The 21,819-nt window shown below is 39.8% G+C and overlaps 1 protein-coding gene across 3 annotated transcripts in view; it reads left to right on the top strand.

Annotated features, from left to right (window-relative positions):
• The window catches only part of ZDHHC20 (zinc finger DHHC-type palmitoyltransferase 20), a 103,863-nt gene that overhangs the window by 8,073 nt on the left and 73,971 nt on the right, over positions 1 to 21,819 (top strand). The gene's annotated exons all lie outside the window — the stretch shown is intronic.

The raw sequence follows: 21,819 nt of genomic DNA, 5'->3' as shown, positions 1-21,819 counted from the left end.
AACAACACAAGAAAAAAAGACATCAAAGTGACAGCACTAAACTCATACCTGTCCATAGTTACACTGAATGTAAATGGACTAAATGCATCAATAAAGAGACAGAGTTGCAGAATGGATAAAATGCCTACAAGAGATACACCTTAGACTTAAACTAAAACTTTAAACTAAAACTCAAAGGATGGAAAAAATATATCAAGCAAACAACAATCAAGAAAGAGCAGCAAAAAAAATTAAATGAAATTGATTCATTGACCAAAAAAAAAAAGAGCAGGAGTGGCAATATTAATTTCTGACAAAATAGACTTTAAAGTAAAATCCACCACAAAGAATAAGGAAGGACACTATATTATGATAACTGTAATAAATATTTGTGCACCTGACAGTGTTCCAAAATACATAAACTCTAACAGCATTGAAAAGAAAAATAACTCCACAATAATAGTAGGAGACTTCAACATACTACTTTCGGTGAAGAACAGAACATCCAGAAAGAAGTTCAGTAAAGACACGAAGATCTAAATGCCACAATCAACAAACTTTACCTTATAGAAATATACAGAACACTCCACCCAACAGCAGCCAAGTATACTTTCTTTTCTAACGCACATGAAACATTCTCCAGAATAGACCACGTGTTAGGCCATAAAGCAAGCCTTAACAGAATCCAAAGCATCAAAATATTACAAAGCATCTTTTCTGACCATAAAGCCATAAAAGTAGAAATTAATTTCACCTATAAATACTGCTTTAACTGCATCCCATCAGTTTTGATATGTTGTGTTTTCATTTTCATTCGGTTTAAATGTTTTCTAATTTCACTTAAAAAAATTTTTTTTTACTGTTGAAAATATACCAAAAACACCAATTCAAGTTTCTACATGTACAGTTTAGTGATACTGATTACATTCTTCAAGTTGTGCAACCATTCTTAGCCTCCTTTTCTGCTTTGTTCCTCCCTCATTAACTTACGGCCCCCCAAGGTTCCTATCTAACGTTTCAAGTTGCTCTTGTCACTTTGATCCCATATAGAGTGCTTAAAAGAGCATACTGCTTAAGGCAGACATTCTTTACTAGTTAAGCTAAATTATTACTTGGTTTTAAGATTTCCGGGGGTATTTTTGGTTCAAGGTTTGAAGATTATCTTAGGACAGTAGTTTCAGGGGTTCATCCAGCCACCATGGCTCCGGAAAAGCTGGATTCCATGAGAATTTGAAATTTTTATTCTGCATTTTCCTCCTTTTGATCAGGATTCTTCTATGAAATCTTTGATCAAAACATTCAGTAATGGTATCGGGCACCATCCAGGACTTCTGGACTCATGGCAAAGGAGGCAGTTGTCCATGGAGGTAATAAGCCACACATTCCCTTTTCTTCTCCCATTCCTGACTCTCCTTCTTCCCCTGTTGCTCCAGGGAAATAGAGACCAATTATTGTGTCTTAAACCCAATTATTGTGTCTTAGATGAGATTTATTCTTTGACCTATGAGCTATTTGTTATTAGGTGCTGTCTAGTTGGTCCCGACTCATAGCAAACCTATATACAAAAGAATGAAGCAGTGCCTCGTCCTGCGCCATCCTCACAATCATTGCTATGATTGAGCCCGTTGTTGCAGCCAGTGTGTCAGTCCATCTTGTTAAGGGTCTTTCTCTTTTTTACTGATCTCTACCAAGCATAATGTCCTTCTCCAGGGACTGGTCCCTCCTGATAACATGTCTAAAGTATGTGAGATGACATCTTGACATGCTTACTTCTAAGGAGTGTTCTGGCAGTACTTCTTACAAGACGGACTTGTTTATTCTTCTGGCAGTCCTTGGTATATTCAGTATTAACCAACACCGCAATTCGAATGTGTCCACTCTCCTTCAGTCTTCCCTTTTTGTTGTCCAGCTTTTACATGCATATGAGGTGATTGAAAATGCCATGGCTTGGGATGAGGTGCACCTTAGTCATCAGAGTGACATCTTTCCTTTTTAACACTTTAAAGAGGTGTTCTGCAGCAGATTTGCCCAATGCAATATGTCACTTGATTTCTTGACTGCCACTTCCATGGGCATTGATTATTGATCAAAGAAGAATGAAATTCTTGACAACTTCAATTTCTTTGCCATTTATCATGATGTTGTTTATTGGTCCAGTTGTAAGGATTTTCATTTTCTTTATGTCCAGGTGTACTCTTTTTTAGCGTAATGTTTTTGAGGCTTATCTGTATTGTAGCATGTATCAGTATTTTTCCCCTTGTTTTCCACTTCACCTTCTCATTTATATTATTTTTAAAATAAATTTATAGTTTTACTTTAGTTTAAACAGAGAAGAAAATATTCTTTGATGGTTATGAGAGGGGGAGGGAGGAAGGGTAGGAGAGGGGTATTCACTAATTAGTAGATAAGAACACTTCAGGTGGCGGGAAAGACAACACACAACACAGGCGAGGTCAGCACAACTGGACTAAACCAAAAGCAAAGAAGTTTCCTGAATAAACTGAAAGCTTTGAAGCCAACATAGCAGGGGCAGGGGTTTCAGGGGACATCTAAATCAATTGGCATAATAAAATCTATTAAGAAAACATTCTGCATCCCACTTTGGAGAGTGGCAGCTGGGTCTTAAATGTAGCAAGAGGCCATCTAAGATGCATCAGTTGGTCTCAACCCACCTGGATCAAAGGAGAATGAAGAACAAGGACACAAGGTAATTATGAGCCCAAGAGACGGAAAGGACCATATAAACCAGAAACTACATCAGCCTGAGACCAGAAGAACTAGATGGTGGATGGCTACAACCGATGACTGCCTTGGCAGGGAACACAACAGAGAACTCCTGAGGGAGCAGGAGAGCAGTGGGATGCAGACCCCAATTCTCGTAAGACCAGACTTAATGGTCTGACTGAGACTAGAAGGACCCCAGTGGTCATGGCCCCCAGACCTTCTGTTGGCCCAGGACAGGAACCATTCCCGAAGCCAACTCTTCAGACATGGATTGGACAGGACAATGGGTTGGAGAGCGATGCTGCTAAGGAGTGAGCTTCTTGGATCAGGTGGACACTTGAGACTATGTTGGCATCTCCTGCCTGGAGGGGAGATGAGAGGGTAGAGGGAGTTAGAAGCTGGTGAAATTGACACGAAAAGAAAGAGTGGAGGAAGGGAGCAGGCTGTCTCAAGGAGAGACTATGTAGCAAGGTGTATATAAGTTTTTGTTTGAGAGAGTGACTTGATTTGTAAATTTTCACTTAAAGCACAATAAAAACTAACAAAAATGAATTTATAGTTTTAGTTAAGAATATACTTCTAGTATGCCTCCTTAAATCCTTTTTGTGCCTTGAATTAGACTATAAACAAAAGGTATGCACTCCTTACATCACTTATTTTAAGTTCTTTAGTAATCCTGATTACAAAACTTAGACGGTATGGCTGGGTCCTATTTATCTTTGTGTCTACTGGGAAGCCTCAAACTAGTACCTTTCAATTACTGTGTGTTGAATAGAAATATACACTAATAAAGGCACTTGAATCACATTTGAATATGTTAGAACACACAAACACCCACATTAATAATGCTAATTAAATTGTAATTACAAACCATATATTTCATCAGTTTTGGGGGTCAGAGGCTACAGATATTGCATATTGCTTCTGCAGTCTTCGTTTTGGATTATGAAACAATGATTCTTTGAAATTACACTGACACTGTTTTAAAAAAAAAAGAAACCTGGCTTTCCGAAATCTCACCTCTGTGGCTGACATAGTTACAGGGAAGGTTAAAGCGTGTATTAGAATTAAAAAGAAGAACAAAAAACTCTGTGTTAGTTTTGTTATTTCCTAATCTGTTTCCAGGTGCTAAATAACAGTTATTTTAAAAAAACCCACTGCTGTCAAGTCAATTCCGACTCCTAGTGACCCTATAGTACAGGGTAGAAATGCCCCATAGAATTTCCAAGGTTGTAATCTTTATGGAGGCAGACTGCTACATCTTTCTCCCACAGCGTGGCTAGTGGGTTCGAACCACTGACCCTTTGGTTAGCAGCTGAGCACTTAACCACTGTGCCACCAGGGCACCTCTTTGAAAGCTATAACCAAACCAAACCCATTGCCATCAAGTGAAATTCCGACTCATAGCAATCCTGTAGGACCGCGTAGAACTGCCCCATAGGGTTTCTAAGGCTGTAATCTTTACAGAAGCAGACTGCCACATCTTTCTCCAGTGAAGTGGCTGGTGGATTCGAGCTGCCAACTTCAGTTAACAGCCAAGCAAGCGCTTAACCACTGCACCACCAGGGCTCCTTTGAAAGCTTTAGTGTCCTGCAAACCTCTTTATTTGTATTCTGCAGCCTCCTTTTCCTTTCTTTCTTTTGACTGGATAGCTGGAGGTTGCTCTTACGTTGGCACGGACTCATGGTGACCTTGTTTACAACTGAAAAAAACATTGCCCGATCCTGCGTTGTCCTCAGAGTTGCCATCATGTTTGAGTCAATTGTGGGATGCAGACCCCAAAAGTTGAGTCAATTGTTATGGTTATTGTGCCATTCTATCTCACCGAGGGTCTCCCTTGTCGTCACTGGCCTCCTACCTCCAACATCATGTCCTCCTCCAGCAATTGATCCTTCCTGATGGTGTGTCCAAAGCAAGCAAGTTGGACAGTGTTCTGTTGTGATCCATAAGGCTTTCATTGGCTACTTTTCAGAAGTAGATCACCAGGCCTTTCTTACTAGTCTGTCTTAGTCTGAAAGCTTCACTGAAACTCGTCCAGTGGCATAGCTTCCAGCGTTAAAGCAACATACAAGCCACCACAGTTTAACAGACTGACACCAGTGGTGATTCTTAAGACTACAGTAGGCCCTCTGTATCTGTGGATTCCACATCCACGAATTCAACTAACCGCAGAATGAAAATATTTAAAAGATAAATTATATTTTAGCTTACATACAAAAGAAAATATTAAAAAAGAAAGCTCCAAGAAGCAGAACTTGAATTTGCCATATGTTGCGCCCTACACTGAATCCACTCAAATGAAATGATGTGTAAGCATCTCCTGCTGTAGTCTCCCGCCATCTCACAGATCCTCATTGTCTCTCTCCCACCCATTGTTTGAACATTGTTCGCCTCCTGTGCATCTCGTTTGTTTGCTATTTGTGTGTGCCCTTTGTTTCTGTGAAAAATGGCTCCTAAAAAGCAAGTAAGTGGTCAGAGCAATCCTTCAAAGGCTAAGAGGGGCCATAAAGTGCGTTTTCTCGACAAGAAAATAAAAATCTTGGATGTTCTGAAAAGTGACATGTCCCTTTCAGAAGTGGGCCGTGAGGTCAGTAAGAACAAATTGAGCATTCACATGATCAAGCAGAAAGAAGCTGAAATTTGCGGAAGTGTTAGTGCTGCCCCCACAATGACAAAAATGATGTTTCTGGTTCCTGATAAAGTGTTAGCAAAGACTGAGAAAGCATTAAGTGTAAGCATTAACAACTATTTACATGGCATTTACATTGTATTAGGTATTGTAAGTAATTTAGAGATGATTTAAAGTACATAGGAGGATGTGCGGAGGTTATTTGCAAATACTACGTTATTTTGTGTAAGGGACTTGAGCATCCGAGGATTTTGGTATCTACAGGGGTCCTGGAACCAATCTCCCGCAGATTCTGAGGGACGACTTTGCTAGTAAGTTCAGCTATCCTTTTAGTGTTTTCTGATGATAGCAGATAGCAAACTGGTGTGTGACAACACTATAAATATATATGCAAAAAAAACCACAAATGAACTAAATGAGCTTTTACAGTTTCTTTCATATAAACTGAACCTTCTTTGGGGCTTTATACTTTCTTGAAAGATAAGACAAATGGAAGGAGAAGATACCGGACAACTTGGACCCTTCAGACTGTTTGGAAGAACATTATACCCTTTTTAATGCAGATAAGGTGGCACAGTTGTTAAGAGCTAACGCTGCTAACCAAAAGGTTAGCAGTTCAAATCCACTAGCTGCTCCTTGGAAATCCTACGGGGCAGTTCTGCTCTGTCCTATAGGGTTGCTACGAGTTGGAATCAACTCGACGGCAACAGATTTTTGATAATGCAAATAAAAGCTTTCTTTCTCTCCTTGGCCACTTCCACTTTGTGGCAGAGAAGAAATAGCATGCTGAAGTCCAGGCTAATATCCAGTTGCCTGCTTGACCTCTTTACTTGGATATTTATTTAATAAGCAGCTTAAACCTCACATGTCTAAAACCAAACTCTTGGTTTTTTTTCCCCTACTCTTCTAAACCTGCACTTCCTAGTGTGTCCTAGCTCAGTGAATGACAGTTTCATCCGTCCATTTCCTTGGGTCAAAAAATCATTCCACATCCAGTTAATCAGCAGATCCTGCCGTTAAATGTACAAAAATCCAGCTGCTTCACATCACTGCCACTGTAACTATACTCATTCAAGATACCGTGGTCTCTGCCTAGTAGATTGAAACATGGCCACAATGTTTTGCGTCTCATTCGATCAAGAAGTAGGTGGAGTCTGCTTACCCAATTCCTTGAATCTGGGCTGGTGATGTGCTTGCTTTGACCAGTAAAATGTGGCAGAAACGTTGGCTGTGTGAGTTCCAGAGTCTGCCTTAGCTCTTTTGGAGCATTCTGGTCGCTGTGTATGTGAGCCCAGTCTAGGCTACTGAATGATGGATGAGAGACCACGGAGAGAGAGGCTCAGCCAGAGTTTGCTAAGAGCCGGAGTCCCTGATGTGTGAGTAAATCCTTTTTTTTTTTTTGTTAACTTTTATTAAGCTTCAAGTGAAAGTTTACAAATCAAGTCAAACTGTCAACATATAAGTTTATATACGCCTTACTCCATACTCCCACTTGCTCTCCCCCTAATGAGTCAGCCCTTCCAGTCTCTCGTAACGATTTTGCCAGCTTCCAACTCTCTCTATCCTCCCATCCCCCCTCCAGACAGGAGATGCTAACACAGTCTCAAGTGTCCACCTGATATAATTAGCTCACTCTTCATCAGCATGTCTCTCCAACCCACTGTCCTGTCCCTTTCATGTCTGATGAGTTGTCTTCGGGAATGGTTCCTGTTCTGGGCCAACAGAAGGTTTGGGGACCATGACCACCGGGATTCCTCTAGTCTCAGTCAGACCATTAAGTCTGGTCTTTTTATGAGAATTTGGGGTCTGCATCCCACTGATCTCCTGCTCCCTCAGGGGTTCTCTGTTGTGCTCCCTGTCAGGGCAGTCATCGGTTGTGGCTGGGCACCAACGAGTTCTTCTGGTCTCAGGATAATGTAGGTCTCTGGTTCGTGTGGCCCTTTCTGTCTCCTGGGCTCTTGGTTATCCTGTGACCTTGGTGTTCTTCATTTTCCTTTGCTCCAGGTAAGTTGAGACCAATTGATGCATCTTAGATGGCCACTTGTTAGCATTTAAGACCCCAGACGCCACATTTCAAAGTGGGATGTGGAATGTTTTCATAATAGAATTATTTTGCCAGTTGACTTAGAAGTCCCCTTAAACCATGGTCCCCAAACCCCCGCCCTTGCTCCGCTGACCTTTGAAGCATTCAGTTTATCCCGGAAACTTCTTTGCTTTTGGTCCAGTCCAGTTGAGCTGACCTTCCATGTATTGAGTATTGTCCTTCCCTTCACCTAAAGCAGTTCTTATCTAATAGTTAATCAGTAAAAAACCCTCTCCCACCCTTCCTCCCTCCCCACCTCGTAACCACAAAAGTATGTGTTCTTCTCAGTTTATACTATTTCTCAAGATCTTATAATAGTGGTCTTATACAGTATTTGTCCTTTTGCCTCTGACTAATTTCACTCAGCGTAATGCCTTCCAGGTTCCTCCATGTTATGAAATGTTTCACAGATTCGTCACTGTTCTTTATCGATGCGTAGTATTCTTTTGTGTGAATATACCACAATTTAACCATTCATCCGTTGATGGACACCTTGGTTGCTTCCAGCTTTTTGCTATTGTAAACAGAGCTGCAATAAACATGGGTGTGCATATATCTGTTTGTGTGAAGGCTCTTAGTTCTCTAGGGTATATTCCGAGGAGTGGGATTTCTGGGTTGTATGGTAGTTCTATTTCTAACTGTTCAAGATAACGCCAGATAGATTTCCAAAGTGGTCGTACCATTTTATATTCCCACCAGCAGTGTATCAGAGTTCCGATCTCTCCGCAGCCTCTCCAACATTTATTGTGTTTTTTGGATTAATGCCAGCCTTGTTGGAGTGAGATGGAATCTCATCGTAGTTTTAATTTGCATTTCTCTAATGGCTAATGATCGAGAGCATTTTCTCATGTATCTGTTAGCTGCCTGAATATCTTCTTTAGTGAAGTTCGTGTTCATATCCTTTGCCCACTTCTTGATTGGGTTGTTTGTCTTTTTGTGGTTGAGTTTTGACAGAATCATACAGATTTTAGAGATCAGGTGCTGGTCGGAGATGTCATAGCTGAAAATTCTTTCCCAGTCTGTAGGTGGTTTTTTTACTGTTTTGGTGAAGTCTTCAGATGAGCATAGGTGTTTGATTTTTAGGAGCTCCCAGTTATCTGGTTTCTCTTCGTCATTTTTGGTGATGTTTTGTATTCTGTTTATGCCTTGTATTAGGGCTCCTAACGTTGTCCCTATTTTTTCTTCCATGATCTTCATCGTTTTAGTCTTTATGTTTAGGTCTTTGATCCACTTGGAGTTAGTTTTTGTGCATGGTGTGAGGTATGGGTCCTGTTTCCTTTTTTTGCAAATGGATATCCAGTTATGCCAGCACCATTTGTTAAAAAGACTATCTTTTCCCCAATTAACTGACACTGGGCCTTTGTCAAATATCAGCTGCTCATATGTGGATGGATTTATATCTGGGTTCTCAATTCTGTTCCATTGGTCTATGTGTCTGTTGTTGTACCAGTACCAGGCTGTTTTGACTACTGTGGCTTTTAATAGGTTCTGAAATCAGGTGGAGTGAGGCCTCCCACTTTCTTCTTCTTTTTCAGTAATGCTTTGCTTATCCAAGGCTTCTTTCCCTTCCATATGAAGCTGGTGATTTGTTTCTCCATCACCTTAAAAAATGACATTGGAATTTGGATCGGAAGTGCATTGTATGTATAGATGGCTTTTGGTAGAATAGACATTTTTACTATGTTAAGTCTTCCTATCCGTGAGCAAGGTATGTTTTTCCACTTAAGTAGGTCCTTTTTAGTTTCTTGCACTAGTACTTTGTAGTTTTCTTTATATAGGTCTTTTACATCTTTGGTAAGGTTTATTCCTAAGTATTTTATCTTCTTGGTAGCTACCGTGAATGGCATTGATTTGGTTATTTCCTCTTTGATGTTCTTTTTGTTGATGTAGAGGAATCCAAGTGATAATACTACTGAAACTAATAGAAGAGTTTGACCTGAGACTCTGCCAAACTCTTCTATTAGTTTCAGTAGTATTCTGGAGGATTCCTTAGGGTTTTCTGTGTATAAGATCGTCATCTGCAAAAGGAGATAATTTTACTTCCTCCTTGCCAATCCGGATGCCCTTTATTTCTTTGTCTAGCCTAATTGCTCCGGCTAGGACCTCTAGCACAATGTTGAATAAGAGCGGTGATAAAGGGCATCCTTGTCTGGTTCCCGTTCTCAAGGGAAATGCTTTCAGGCTCTCTCCATTTAGAGGGATGTTGGCTGTTGGCTTTGTATAGATGCCCTTTATTATGTTGAGGAATTTTCCTTCAATTCCTATTTTGGTGAGAGTTTTTATCATGAATGGGTGTTGGACTTTGTCAAATGCCTTTTCTGCATCAATTGATAAGATCATGTGGTTTTTGTCTTTTGTTTTATTTATATGGTGGATTACATTAATGGTTTTTCTAATATTAAACCAGCCTTGCATACCTGGTATAAATCCCACTTGGTCATGGTGGATTAATTTTTTGATATGTTATTGAATTCTATTGGCTAGAATTTTGTTGAGGATTTTTGCATCTATGTTCATGAGGGATATAGGTCTGTAATTTTCTTTTTTTGTGATGTCTTTACCTGGTTTTGGTGTCAGGGAGATGGTTGCTTTATAGAATGAGTTAGGTAGTATTCCGTCATTTTCTATGCTTTGAAATACCTTTAGTAGTAGTGGTGTTAACTCTTCTCTGAAAGTTTGGTAGAACTCTGCAGTAAAGCCATCCGGGCCAGGGCTTCTTTTTGTTGGGAGTTTTTTGATTACCATTTCAATCTCTTTTTTTGTTATGGGTCTATTTAGTTGTTCTACTTCTGATTGTGTTAGTTTAGGTAGGTCGTGTTTTTCCAGCAATTCATCCCTTTCTTCTAGGTTTTCAAATTTGTTAGAGTACAATTTTTCGTAATAATCTGATATGATTCTTTTAATTTCATTTGGGTCTGTTGTGATGTGGCCCATCTCGTTTCTTCTTCGGGTTATTTGTTTCCTTTCCTGTATTTCTTTAGTCAGTCTGGCCAATGGTTTATCCATTTTGTTAGTTTTTTTTCAAAGAACCAGCTTTTGGCTTTGTTAATTCTTTCAACTGTTTTTCTGTTCTCTAATTCATTTAGTTCAGCTCTAATTTTTATTATTTGTTTTCTTCTGGTGCCTGATGGATTCTTTTGTTGCTCAGTTTCTATTTGTTCAAGTTGTAGGGACAGTTCTCTGATTTTGGCTCTTTCTTCTTTTTGTATGTGTGCACATATCGATATAAATTGGCGTCAGTAAATCCTTCTTAAACTGTCCCACCACATTCAAGTTGCCAAATGCCTGTGGTTAGTATAAAAACAGCCCATCTGATTAAAGCCCAAATTGCTGACCAACAAAATTGTTAGAAATAACAAATAGTTGTTTAAAGCTACTAAGTTTCAGGGTGGCTTATTATGCCCCATTATCACCTGTATCATTATACTAGTCTTCTAACCAGTCTCCCTCATTAACTTCCAAATTCCCCCAGCCCACAAAGCAGCCACAGCAGTCCTTTTCAAGTTAACATCAAATTTGTCGCTGTAATTTTCAAAACCTTGATTGACTTCCTGTCTTGTTCAGTGGAACATCTAAAGGCCTTACCATGCCCTTTAAGGCATTACTTCTCTGACATAATTTCCATTCCAGTCTTACTTATTCTACTCATTTCACACTCTGCCTTGTTATACTTTGAACCTGCCAAGTGCACTCTTGTCTCAAGGCTTTTTTATTTGCTGTACCCTCTGCCTGGAAGACTCGTTCTCCAGTTATATACACTGCCGGTTTTCTTACTTCCTTAGATGTCTTCTAAACTATTACCTTCACATTGTGGCCTTCCTCAATCACCAATATAAAATAACCCTAACCTTGCATTCCTCATTCATTTACCTTGCTTTATTTTTCTCTGAGGTGCTTAGCACTCTGAAAAACCAGTTGAAACTGAGTTGATTCTGACTTGTGGCGACCTTGTGTGTGAAAGTAGAACTGTGCTCCACAGGATTTTCAATGTTGGAGTAATGTTATTTGTTACTGTGTGTCATTCTTCCTGAGGGCAAAGACTTTTTTATTCGTTTGCTCATCTTCAATAATAATGCCATGCACTTAGTAAGTGCTTGATTAATATTTGCTGGAAGATCTCAATAAATTATTTAATTTCTCTGAACTTGTCCTGCTATAAAACGGGCTAATAATATAGCTGTCTGTGAGACAGAGAACCCGATTCGGCCTTTGTCTTTGGTTTTTGAAGGATATCCCTTGGAATTTCCCGATTATTCCAAGTGTCTTTGTCTTCTAAAACCAACCTGCACACTTGAGAATTTGTAAATGAATGGGGGCTACACAGACCACACCTGGTTGACTAACCTCAAGAAGGGACGGTGGGGGTGGAGGGGTGGGGGAACGGACATCATTCAATCAAGCATGCGTATTCAGTGATTCCATAATGACTGTGCAGTGAGGCACCAATCTTGACTATGCAATGAAGCCAATAAAAAGTCCTCGTACTTTCTGGTTGGAGAAGAACATCCATGCACTGGTGACAGGGAAACCCTGTAGTGGGACCCCTTCTGGCCCTGTGTTTATATCCTTTCTGGTTATAAAAAATCAGTAGCTGTAAGTATACTCTCTGAATTCTGTGAGCCATTCTAGGGTATTAATGAACCCACGGGGGCAGTGAGCCAGCAGGGGCTGGCATTACCTATTTGGCAGTCTGAAGGACTGTGTCCTTTTAACTTGTATGCCCTGACCTTGCTCAGGGTGGCTAGGATCAGCAAAGGGGTCAGCTCATCTGAAGTGGAGGGAATGGTGGATTTCTGAGCTTGAGGGCAGCGTGCACTGACCCGGCCCAAGGTATGGAGGAATGAGTGAGAGATGGGGTTGGCTGGTAGGAAGTGTAGGGAGTTGTGTGGTCCCCTACACTTGTGGCTGGTACCCCTTGACCTGGCCCTGGGTGACTGGGGATGAGAGATTGCCTCTTGGGGCAGCTGGTGACAAGGATGGAGAAGTGGGAAGGTCAGGACTGAATCTGTTTCCAGGTGGGAATTGGATTCATGCTGGTCCTTACCACACAGTTAGCAATTAAGGTAGGATGTGGCCTCCGTGCCTGTTGCTCAGTGCACTATCTTAAAAAATAGCATAAAATTCTTAGAGTAGGCTTTCAAATGTTATTGGAGGTGAGAGAAGATTTAAATAGCCACTGGCATACTTTTCTTGCCTTCCCTTTTTAATGGGAGGTTTTTTTTTTTTTTTTAATTATAGGGTTATTATTATTATTTTTTTTTTTCTACACTCTTTAGTGAAGGGGAAACCCTGATGATGTAGTGGTTAAGAGCTACGCCTGCTAACCAAGAGGTCAGCAGTTCAAATCCACCAGGCGCTCCTTGGAAACTCTATGGGGCAGTTCTACTCTGTTCTTTAGGGTCGCTATGAGTCGGAATTGACTCGACAGCAGTGGGTTTGCTTGGTTTGGGCTTAGTGAAGGAGCACATTTTCACCTACTTTTTATATTCTTTTCTAAGTTAGCTGTATTTGAAAATCCTATTGCAAAAACATGTGCTTATTTTCCTTTGAGCTGCTGGTAGTGCCAGGAATGTATATGTGGGAAGGTGTGTTGTCTAAGGGAGGAAGCTCTCCACATCAGCATTATGTGGCATTTTAAGAAGATTAATATACAGCGTTCTTCCTGTATGAATATAAACAATACAGATTTAGGCATTGCTGAACTATGCATGATGTATTCTTGAACTGATGGGTATCTACACTTAACCAAAATAATAGCTCAAAAGTAAAGGTGACTGGTTTTATAGAGAATAGATTTCTCTAAGATAGAGATCCATAGGTCTAGATAATGAAGATTAAATTAAATTCTGCTCTGAAAAATTTCTGGTGTTCAAACAAAAGTCATATTAATCCAATAATACAAATTGATTGACGTTTATTTAATATGTGATTTGCAAATGGGGTAACATTTCAACTAAGGAGTCAAAGTATTCCAAAGATGAAAGAAATTCCAAAATTCTTATACCCCATCGTATGGACATTGCCATGGACAAGAGCTAGAACAGTGTTTTCACAGTAACAGTTTACCCTGATGTACAGCTTCCAGTCTAACCGTGAAGTTTGTTTCCCAAAACTCACTGAATTCTTCAAAATAGCACAGTGACCATAGCAAAACGGTCTTTACTAAATTATAGCAAGACTATTGTTTGACTTAAAAGTGACTTTTAGGAAACCAGGCTTCTCAAGGTTCAAAAGATGACTTCAGGGCACTGGCCTGAGTAGGTCACCCCAACTCTGTGAAACCCAGAAATCTGGATTTCAGGAGCATTAAAAACTGTTTATTACTATCTCTTCATTCAGTAGCTCTTCACAATGCTTCATTATATACTTACTGAGATGAACTTTGGAACACTCCATTGGAATCATACCAAAAACAAAAATGAACCTGTTGCCATTGAGTTGATTCTGACTCATAGCAACCCTATAGGACAAAGTAGAACTGCCCCATAGGGTTTCCACAGAGCACCTGGTGAATTCAAACTGCAGACCTTTTGGTTAGCAATTGTAGCTTTTAACCACTATGCAACCAGGTTTTCTGCTGGAATCATAGGAGGAGTTAATTTTTATGTGTGTGTGCTTTAAGTGAAAGTTACAAATAAAGTCAGTCTCTCATATAAAAACTTAGCACACCTTGCGACGTACCCCTAGCTGCTCTCCCCCTATTGTGACAGCACACTTCTCTTCTCTACCCTGTACTCCCTGTGTCCATTCAACCAGCTCCTTTCCCCCTCTGCCTTTTCATCTTACCTCCAGACAGAAGCTGCCCACGTAGTCTCCGGTGTCTAATTGAGGCAAGAAGCTCATTCCTTACCAGTATTCCTTTCTGTTGTATAGTCCACTCCAATCCCTGTCTGAAGAGTTGAACTTGGGAATGATTCCAGTCTTGGGCTAACAGAGGTCCCGGAGGCCATGACCTCTGGGGTCCCTTCAGTCTCAGTCAGACCATTAAGTCTGGTCTTTTTACTGGAATTTGAGGTCTGCATCCCACTGTTCCCCTGCTCCATCAGGGATTCTCTGTTGTGTCCCCTGTCAGGGCAGTCATCGGTGGTAGCCGGGCACCATCTGGTTCTTCCAGTCTCAGGCTGATGGAGTCTCTGTTTTATGTGGCCCTTTCTGTCTCTTAGGCTTATATTTTCCTTGTGTCTTTGGTGTTCTTCATTCTCCTTTGCCCCATGTGGGTTGAGACCAATTGATGCATCTTAGGTGGTCGCTTGCTAGCGTTGAAGACCCCAGATGCCACTCTCCAAAGTGAGATGCAAAACGAATGTTTTCTTAATACATTTTGTTATGCCAATTGAACTCTGTAACCAAAGTCCCCTGAAACAATGGTCCCCAGACCCCCATCCCTGCTAGTTTGGTTGTATTCAGAAAACTTTCTTGCTTTGGTTTAGTCTGGTTGTGTTGACCTCCCCTATACTGTGTGTTGTCTTCCCCTTCACCTAAAATAATTCTTGTCTACTATCTAATTAGTGCATACCCCTCTCTGTCCCTCCCCACCCTCGTAACCATCAAAGAATATTTTCTTCTGTGTTTAAACCTTTTTCTGAGTTCATATAATAGTGGCCTCATACCATATTTGTCTTTTTGGAACTCACTAGTTTCACTCAGCATAATGCCTTCTGGATTCCTCCATGTTATGAGATGTTTCACGGATTCATCATTGTTCTTAATTGTGTAGTATTCCATTATGTGTATATGCCACAATGTATTTATCCATTCATCCATTGATGGGCACCTTGGTTGGTTCCATCTTTTTGCTATTGTGTACAGTGCTGCAGTGGACATGGGTGTGCATATATCTGTTTGTGTGAGGGTTCTTATTTCTCTACGATATATTCCAAGGAGTGGTATTGCTGGATTGTATGGTAGTTCTATTTCTAGCTTTTTAAGGAAGCACCAAATTAATTTCCAAAGTGGTAGTACCATTTGACATTCCCACCAGCAGTGTATATGTGTTCCAGTCTCTCCACATCCTCTCCAACATTTATTATTTTGTGTTTTTTGGATTAATGCCAACCTCTTTGGGATCAGATGGTATCTCATTGTAGTTTAGATTTGCATTTCTCTAATGACTAATGGTTGTGAGCCTTTCCTCATGTATCTGTTAGCCACTAGAGTATCTTCTTTTATCCTTTGCCCATTTTTTAATTGGGTTATTAGTCTTTTTGTTGTTGAGTTTTTGTAGTAGATTTTAGAGATCAGACGCTGATAGGATTTGTTGTAGCCAACGACTGTTTCCCGGTCTGTAGGTAGTCTTTTGACTTTTTTGGTAAACTCTTTGGATGAGCATGAGTGTTTGGTTTTTAGGAGCTCTCAGTTATCTAGTTTCTCTTGTGGTGTTTGTGCATTGTTAGTAATGTTTTGTATACACGTATTAGGGCTCCTTGCATTGTCCCTATTTTTTCTTCCATGATCTTCATTGTTTTAGATTTTCTGTTTAGGCCTTTAATCCATTACGAGTTAGTTTTTGTGCATGGTGTAAGGTATGTGTCTTGTTTCATTTTTTTGAAGATGGATATCCAATTATGCCAGCACCATTCACTAAAGAGACTGTTGTTTCTCCATGTAACAGACTTTGGGCCTTTGTCAAATATCAGCTACTCATATGTGGATGGATTTATGTCTGGATTCTCAATTCTGTTCCATTGGTCTATATAGTATCTGTTGTACCAGTACCAGCCTGTTTTGACTACTGTGGTGATATAATAGGTTCTAAAATCAGGTAGTATGAGGCCTCTCACTTTGTTCTTCTTTTTCATTAGCACTTTACTTATCTGGGGCCTTTTCCATATGAAGTTGGTGATTTCTTTCTCTGTCTCATTAAAAAATGTCACTGGAATTTAGATTGGAATTGCATTGTATCTGTAGATCGCTTTGGATAGAATTGACATTTTCACAGTGTTGAATCTTCCTATCCATGAGCAAGGTATGTTTTTCCACTTACATAGGTCACTTTTGTTTTTTTGCAGTAGTGTCTTATAGTTTTCTTTGTCTATGTCTTTTACATCTCTGGTTAGATTTATTCCTAAGTATTTTATCTTCTTGGGGGCTATTGTAAATGTTATTGATTTGATGATTTCCTCTTCGACATTCTCTTTGTTGGTGTAGAGGAATGCAGCCAGTTTTTGTATGTTTACCTTGTATCCTGACACTCTGCTGAACTCTTACCAGTTTCTGTAGTTTTCTTCTGGATTCTCTAGGGTTTTCTGTGCATAAGATCATGTCATCTGCAAATAGAGATACTTTTACTTCTTCCTTACCAATTTGGATGCCCTTTATTTCTTTTTCTAGCCTAATTGCTCTGGTGAGGACCTCCAGCACAGTGTTGAATAAGAGTGGTGATAAAGGGCATCTCGTTTGGTTCTCCTTCTCAAGGGGAATGCTTTCAGACTCTCTCCCTTTAGGATGATGTTGGCTGTTGGCTTTATATAAACATCCTTTATTATGTTGAGGAATTTCCCTTCTCTTCCTGTTTTGCTGAGAGTTTTTATCATGAATGGGCATTGGACTTTGTCAAACATCGATTGATAAGATCACGTAGTTCTTGTCTTTTGCTTTATATGATGGATTACATTGTTTTTCTAGTGTTAAGCCATCCCTGCATACTTGGTATGAATCCCACTTGGTCATGGTGAGTTTTTTTTTTTTTTTTTTTTTTTTTTGATATGTTGTTGTGTCCTATTGGCTAGAATTTTGTTGAGGATTTTTGCATCTAAGTTCATGAGGGATATAGGTCTGTAATTTTCTTTTTTTGTGGTGTCTTTTTTTTTTTTTTACCTGGTTTTGGTATCAGGGATATGCTGGCTCCCTAGAATGATTTTGGGAGTATTCTATCCTTTTCTATGCTTTGATATACCTTTAGTAGTTTTTAGTAGTGATGTTAACTCTTCTCTGGAAGTTTGGTAGAATTCTCTAGTGAAGCTGTTAGGGCCAGGACTTTTTTTGTTGGGAGTTTTTAAATTACCTTTTCAATCTCTTCTTATGGATTTATTTAGTTGTTCTGTCTCTGTTTGTGTTAGTTTAGATAGGTAGTGCATTTCTAGAAATTCATCCATTTCCTCTAGGTTTTCAAATTTGTTACAGTACAGTTTTTATAGTATTCTGTTATGGTTCTTTTAATTTCAGTTGGGTCTGTTATGATATCGCCCATCTCATTTCTTATTCAGGTTATTTATTTCCTCTCCTGTTTTTCTTTTGTCAGTATGGCCAGTGGTTTATTGATTTTGTTGATCTTTTCAAAGAATCAGCTTTTGGTCTTGTTAACTCTTTCAATTGTTTTTCTGTGCTCTATTTCATTTAATTCTGCTCTAATTTTTATTATTTGCTTTCTTCTTGTGCCTGAGTTTCTTTTGTTTCTGTCTTTCTATTTGTTCAAGTTTTAGGGATAATTCTTTGATTTTGGCCCTTCCTTCTTTTTGGATATATGCATTTATTGCTGTAAATTGACCTTTGAGCACTGCTTTAGCTGTGTCCCCAAGGTTCTGATGGGAAATGTTTTCATTCTCATTGGATTCTGTGAATTTCTTTATTCCGTCCTTAATTCGGGAACCCTGGTGGCGTAGTGGTTAAGTGCTTTGGCTGCTAACCAAAGGGTCAGCAGTTCAAATCCGCCAGGCGCTCCATGGAAACTCTATGGGGCAGTTCTACTCTGTCCTATAGAGTTGCTACGAGTTGGAATTGACTCGATGGCACTGGCTTTGGTTTGGTTTTGATCCTTAATTTCTTCTATAACCCAGTAGTTTTTGAACATGGTGTTGTTCAGTTTCCATGTGTTTGGGTTTTTTTTCCTGCTATTTATTTCTATTTTTATGACTTTATGGTCAGAGAAGATGCTTTGTAATATTTCAATGTTTTGGATTCTGTTAAGGCTTGTTTTATGACCTAATATGGGGTCCATTCTACAGAATGTTCCATGTGCGGTGGTAAAGAAAGTATACTTGGCTGCTGTTGGGTGGAGCATTCTGTGTATGCCTATGAGGTCAAGTTGGTTGATTGTGGCATTTAGATCTTCCATGTCTTTATTGAACTTCTTTCTGGATGTTCTGTCCTTCACTGAAAGTGGTGTGTTGAAGCCTCCTAGTATTCTTGTAGAGCTATCTGGCTTTTCAGTGCTGTTAGAGTTTGTTTTATGTATCTTGCAGCCCTGTCATTGGGTGCGTAAATATTTATTACGGTTATAGCCTCCTGGTGTATTATATAGTGTCCTTCCTTATCCTTTGTTGTGGATTTAACTTTAAAGTCTAATTTGTCATAAATTAATATTGCCACTCCTGCTCTTTGTTTATTGTTGTTCCTTTAATATGTTTTTTTCCATCTTTTGAGATTTTTTTCGTGTCTTTAAGTCTGAGGTGTGTCTCTTATAGGTAGCGTATAGACAGATCAGTTTTTAATCCATTCTGCCACTGTTTTTATTGGTGCATTTAGTCCATTTATATTCAGCGTAATTATTGATAGGTATGAGTTTAGTGCTGTTATTTTGGTGTCTTTTCTTGTGTGTTGTTGAAAGTTTCTTTTTTCCACTTAACTTTTTGTGCTGAGTAGTTTTTCTTTGTATATTGTCTTCCTCTTTTTCATTGTGGGTTGATTTTGTTTTTGCTGAGTCTTTATGTTTTTCTCGTGTTTTATTTTAATATGTAGGATTGTTAGTCTCCTTTGTGGTTACCTTAACATTTACACCTATTTTTCTAAGTTTAAACCAAACTTTTCCCTCTATATTGCCTTGACTTCTGCATATGAAAGATCTATGACTGTCTTTTGGGGGCCCTCTTTATTGATTTCATGTTGTTGTTTACATAATGACATCGCTGTTTCCCTGTTTTGAGTGGTTTTTTTCTTGATTTATTTTTGGGATTTCCCTGTCTGTGTTGATACCTGGTTGCTCCGTCCAGTGTTCTGGTCTTGGGTTGTTATCTGATGTTACTGATTTTCTAACCAGAGGACTCCCTTCAGTATGTCTTGTAGTTTTAATTTGGTTTTTTGCAAATCCCCTAACCTTTTGTGTATCTGGAAATCTCCTAATTTCACTTTCATATTTGAGAGACACTTTTGCTGGATATATGATTCTTGGTTGGCATTTTTTTTCAAGGTTTTATATATGTCATCCCATTGCCTTCTTGCCTGTGTGGTTTTTGCTGAGTAGTCCGATCTTTTTGACTCTCCTTTGTATGTAACTTTTTGTTTATCCCTAGCTGCTCTTACAATTCCCTCCTTATTTTGGTTTTGGCAAGTTTGTTTCTTGGTGACTTTCTTTTGGAATCTGCCTTGGGTAGGTTCAATGGTTATCTTGGATAGATATCTTCTCATCCTTCATGGTATCAGGGAAGTTTTCTGCCAACAAACCTTCAATTCTGTCTGTATTTTCTGTTATCCCTCCCTGTACTGGTACTCCAGTCACTCGTTGGTTTTTTCTCTTGGTATAGTCCTACGTGATTCTTAGGGTTTCTTCTTTTTTTTTTAATTCTTTTATTTGATTTTTCTTTGAATATATTGGTGCCAAGTGTTTTTTTTCAATCTTGCTAATTCTGACTTCAATTTCCTCAATTCTGCTCCTCTGACTTTCTGTTGAGTTGTCTAATTCTGAGATGTTATTGTTACTTTTCTGAATTTCTGTTTGCTGTCTCTCTGTAGATTCTTGCGGCCTATTAAATTTGGCGTTATGCTCTTGAATAACCTTCTTAATTTCCTCCACTGCTTTGTCTGTGTGTTCCTTGGCTTGTTCTGCATTTTGCCTGATCTCCTTCCTGATCTCTTGAAGAGTTCTGTGTAGTAATCTTTTGTATTCTGCTTCTGGTAATTCCAGGAATATCCCTTCTTCCAGAATATTCATTGATTTGGGAGCTTGTTGAAGCAATCATAGTCTGCTTCTTTACGTGATTTGATATTGACTGTTGTCTCTGAGCTATCCATAAGTTATTGTATTAATTTGTTTTATGTTTGCTTATTGTGTCCTAGGTTCTTGCTTTGTTTTGTTTTGATATACCCTAATAGGCTGCTCAAGTGAGCTAGTTTGATCATTGGAGCCTTTGAAGCTCTTAACATGCTGTCACCAGATGGCTAGAGCTGTTACCAGGTATATGAGCCCAAGAGTCCATTCACTTTTCTTGTATGGATTTAGCTCAGGTGTCAGGTAGTCCATCAGCAGGTGTGTGGTGCAGGCTCTCACCTACAGTCTTAGAGGAGCAAGGATGATGAGGCATAGGCATCTGGCTGCAGCAGCGGGTCATACTCTGAGCAAGGCTGACAATCGTGCCCTGAGTGTCTTTGAGGAAAGCGTATCCCTGTTCCCTAGAGCACACAGGTGGGTGGGCTCTGCAGCTGGACCGTGGGTACTCAGTGCTTTTGGCTGTAAGGATTGAGAGCACCACTTACCCTTGGAACCCTGTTATGGGGACTAGGTGGGATGGGTGGAGCCACCAGTCCTCAGGCCCCTGATGTGGGTAGGTGAGGATCCTGTTTAATAGGCAGAGCAGTGTCAAACGTTAAAAACCTGCCTCTCCACCACACAGCTGAAACAGTCAGACCTCAGGGACGTACACTGTTGCCCTGTGGCAACAAGGGTCTTAGCTACTGAAATGGGCTCTCACAAGTCCATTCAGGGGTGGAAGGCATTCAGAGTCCTTGGACTGCTTTTGCCTATGCCTAGGCAAAGGTGCCACTTCTGCCTTGAGTTACCAGCTTGGAGGAGCTGGCAAATTGTTTTTCCCCCATTTGTTAATTTGTTCCTTCTCCAAGGCCGGGAGAATGGCTCAGGGTACACAGCAGGACCTGTCTTAGGCCCAGGGAAAGTGATTGCCACAAAAGCCAGCTCAGGGGCTAAAGCAGAGGGAGGAGGGATCAGATAAATAGCATGTCCCAAATACTACCCCCAGTTCTGCCCTGGTCACACCAGAGGATCAGTCCTTCAGGGCACTGGTTCCTGCCGAGTCAGGTCCAGCAACTCCTTGCTGCTTCTGAGCTGTCTCTCCTTTCCCCTGCTGCTCAGTCTGATTTCATAACTTTGCCTTTGAGGTTCAGGGCTCCTAGCTTGTCATATATATAATCAATTCACTTGTTTTGGGGGGGTTTTGTTGTAAGAGGGACCATTGGAAGCATCTGACTACTCTGCCATCTTGGCCGTGCCCCCCCATTTTTATTAACATATTCATTTTATTAGATATTAATTAACATATATTACCATATAAGCCTGGTTTGTTTTACTAAAACAAACATTGGCTTACTCTACATGAAGTCTTTTCAGGGAAGCTTTTTAAACTACCATCATGGAAAGGATATCATCAGCACTTAAACTTTGTCGGAAGTAATACCACATACATCCGAATGTTAATCATGAAAGTCACTAGGCGTGAAATTATAGATGATATTTTTT

The sequence above is a fragment of the Elephas maximus genome, chromosome 23 (genome assembly GCF_024166365.1).
Source record: "Elephas maximus indicus isolate mEleMax1 chromosome 23, mEleMax1 primary haplotype, whole genome shotgun sequence".
NCBI lineage: Eukaryota > Metazoa > Chordata > Mammalia > Proboscidea > Elephantidae > Elephas > Elephas maximus.
Note: the sequence above shows the minus strand (reverse complement) of the source record. Positions and strands in the feature narration are given on the sequence as shown.